Source organism: Panthera leo, chromosome A3 (genome assembly GCF_018350215.1).
Source record: "Panthera leo isolate Ple1 chromosome A3, P.leo_Ple1_pat1.1, whole genome shotgun sequence".
Lineage (NCBI taxonomy): Eukaryota > Metazoa > Chordata > Mammalia > Carnivora > Felidae > Panthera > Panthera leo.
In genome coordinates this window covers 118,211,071-118,214,832 of record NC_056681.1, presented here as the reverse complement: position 1 = coordinate 118,214,832, position 3,762 = coordinate 118,211,071, and the positions used below count along the sequence as shown (strand labels likewise).

At 45.7% G+C, this 3,762-nt stretch overlaps 1 pseudogene; it reads right to left on the bottom strand.

Annotated features, from left to right (window-relative positions):
• Positions 1–2,098: 2,098 nt before the first annotated feature.
• Positions 2,099–3,479, bottom strand: LOC122215268 (annotated as a pseudogene).
• Positions 3,480–3,762: the final 283 nt, after the last annotated feature.

Below are 3,762 nucleotides of genomic sequence, written 5' to 3'. Positions count from 1 at the left end.
GCTCTGTCTCGCTCCATCTCTCAAAAATAAATAAGTGTTAAAAAAAAAAAAAATTGAAAAAACCTTACACATGGTAGGTACGATTCCATTTACGTAACATCCCGGAAAGGCAAAAGGGTAGGGACAAGAACCAATCAGTGGTTGCAGACAGACACCGTACCTTCGGTTCCTGCTGCCCAATTAGCTTTCTCTTTATTGGTGTGCCCTCCACTCCCTACCTCCACCTGCAGCAGCCCTCCCTCCCATGAGCGCCCTTAGGCTTAAGCTTCTCCGTTCTACTAAATCAGTTGTATTACTCCTCCCCCGGCTTTCGTTTTCCAGAATTGTGTTGACGTTTCTTTCTTTTTTTTTTTTTTATATAATTTTTTAAAGTTTATTTATTTATTTTGAGGAAGAGAGAGAGAGAGAGAGAGAGTGCACGCACAAGCAGGGGAGGGGCAGAGAAGAGAAACAGAATCCCAGGCAGGCTCCAGGCCATCAGTGGAGAGGCTGCTGTGGAGCTTGAACTCAGAAACCGTGAGATCATGACCTGAGCTGAGATCAAGAGTCAGAGGCTAAACCGACTGAGCCACCCAGGAGCCCCTGTGTTGACATTTCTTAACTCTTATCATCTCCTCCCCCCTCTTTAGCCCTATAGGTTTATGGTCTTTTTATTTCTTTACTGTTATTACAGTGGGGATTTGGAAGGGAAACGGATAAATGCACAATCTGTCACATTAACTGACATAGCTGGGGCGCCTGGGTGGCGCAGTCGGTTAAGCGTCCGACTTCAGCCAGGTCACGATCTCGCAGTCCGTGAGTTCGAGCCCCGCGTCAGGCTCTGGGCTGATGGCTCGGAGCCTGGAGCCTGTTTCCGATTCTGTGTCTCCCTCTCTCTCTCTGCCCCTCCCCCGTTCATGCTCTGTCTCTCTCTGTCCCAAAAATAAATTAAAAAAAAAAAAAAAAAAAAAAAAAAAAAAAAAAAAAAAAAAAAAAAAAGAACTGACATAGCTGTTCTTTAATCAAGTCTACAACATAAATATAGTTGAGGAAATGGATACTATTTTCTCATGAATATATCTAAAGTTTATCACTAGCCAACCTGAGAAAATATAGATGTTTAGCAGATAGGATCCCAGTAAGGATGTCCATGCAAGCCATTTGATTTTTGACTCCCAGAGGGGACACCCTAAAAAGAGTTGCCTCGCGGTTTCCGGTCTGTCAGCCAGAATTTCCAACAGCTGCCTAGGCTATGGGCCAGAGTTCATGAGAGTCTGGCAAACCAACAGTTTTATACGGGCCTGTGGGAGCTGGGGCAGCCCCCTAGCAGTGGTAAGCTGGTGACTCAGCAAAGGAGTTGTAGGTCTGCGTGTATCTATCAGTAGAGTCCCAGGAATCACACTTAAAATCAAGCCCCAGAAATGCCTTTTCATTACTTATGTCATAATCATCCCCTCACATAAACGCGTAAAACTTGTGTTGAAATAGCACTGACTCCCAAAGGAAACATTCCTGTTCTCTCTCATTTCTATGGCACTGTGATCTTCGGTCTCAAGCAGTCTTTGAAAAAGGCAGTAATATTTGGGATGAGCACTGGGTGAAATATGGAAACCAATTTGACAATAAATTTCATATATTGAAAAAAAAAAAAGAAAAAAAAAAGAAAGAGGCAGTAATACTCAAATCTTCCACATCAAGATCACATCAAGTTCCACAAAAACACCAGAGTCTCAGGAAGCAGCTGGGCTGTTGTTTCCCCCTTCTTTAGATGCCCCACAGAAAAACTGAAGCACACTGGGTGGTGGCTTTTAAACCTTTGGATCCCCCAGATGTCAATTGCAGGTTGTAACATGCTCTACTCGCATCTTCCTCTGTCACTGTTCATCTTTGCCAGCTGACCCTGAAAATTGAGCTTTTACTCTGTAATACTATAAAACTGTGATCTTGTATCTCACTCCAGCACACCACCAATACACAGAAAGAGAGATAGACATACAGACAGAATTGGGTGCCTTTGTGTTTCTGTGGAAACTCCGGGCCATGTAAACCAGGGCTTTCTTTCTTAGTGTCCTTATTGATGGTACGTGACAGGTAGGGCTCCCTAAATGCCTCCCCTTCTTCAGGGGGTTTGGAATGGAAACTGTGTTGAGGACAAGCGATTTTTCAGTATGTCGAGGGACCCCTGTAGGGCAAGGACACCCCAGCAGCTGAGGGCTTCTGTCTTGCTCACATGCCTCTCCCTGGGGCTGGTGTTCCCAGGGTTCTTATTCCTTGGAGTCCATGTGTCCATCGCCCTATTGCTAGAGACAGATTCATTTTCATCAAAGGAAATAAGCTTGACAAAATGGTCATTGAAGGCAATGTCAGCCCCAGCGCCAAAAGTGGAAGAGTGGGAAGGACGCCTGGGTGGCTCAGTCAGTTAAGCATCCCACTTTGGCTCAGGTCTTGATCTCGCCGTCTGTGAGTTTGAGCGCGGCGTTGGGCTCTGTGCTGACAGCTCAGAGCCTGGAGCCTGCTTCGGATTCTGTGTCTCCCTCTCTTTCTGCCCCTCCTCCACTCATGCTCTGTCTCTCTCTCTCAAAAATAAATACACATTAAAAATTTTTGAAAACCACATTAAATAAAGGTGGAAGAGTGGGTGTCACCGTTAAAGCTGCAGGAAACTGGTCCTTAGTGTAGCCCAGGATGCACTTGAGAGGGCCCTCTGATGCCTGCTTCACCATCTTTTTGATGTTGTCCTATTTGGCAGCTTTCTTCAAATGGTAGGTCAAGTCCATGACCAACACATTATGGGTGGGGATACGGAAAGTCATGCCAGTGAATTTCCCGTTCAGCTCAGGGATGATCTTGCTCACAGTCTTGGCAATACCAGTAGAAGCAGGGATGATGTTCTGGCTGGCTTCTTAGCCATCATGACATAGCTTCTCAGAGAGGCCATTTATGGTTTTCTGGGTGGCTGTAGCGACATGTACTGTGGTCATGATTCCCTCCGCGATGCCAAAGTTGTTACGGACAACCTTGGCCAGGGGCTCAAGCGGTTAGTGGTGCAAGAGGCGTTGCTGACTATCTTGAGAAAGTTGTCATACCTCTTTCTCTTGGTTCAAGTCCATCACAAATATGGGGGCATCAGCAGAAGAGGCAGAGATGATGACCCTTTTGACTCCACCCTCCAAATGAGCCCCAGCCTTCTCCAGAGTAGTGAAGATACCAGTGGGTTGCACAATAAATTCAGCACCAACCTCACTCCGTTGGATGTTAGTGAGATCTTACTCCAGGGAGACTGAGATAGGCTTTCCATCAATGACAAGTTTCTCATTCTCAGTCCGGACTGTGCCATTGAACTTTCCATGGGTGGAATCATACTGGACCAAGTAGACCATGTAGTTGAGGTCAACGAAGCTGTTATTGGTAGAGACAATATTTACTTTGCCAGAGTTAATAGCAGTCTTGGTGACCAGACACCCAACAGAGTCAAAGTCATTTACTTGGGCCTTCACCATCATGTCTCAGGGACACAGCTGTTGTCAAACAGGGAGGGGCAGAGAGCCAAAAGGAGCCAGGACTTTCTTGAACAGAAGTTAAAGGAAATCTTGTAAAGCAAGGAGGCAGATGGTTGGTTGCTACTCTTAGGCACTACTGTCTTATTCTTGCTAATGAAACGCTGATTTTGTGAAGTATGGTCTGGCAACAGACTCAGAAATGAGGAAGGTGTCACCCAGCACCACTGCCAGAGTCTCAGACAAAAAATATAAACACACCCAGTTAAAACTGAATTTCAGACAA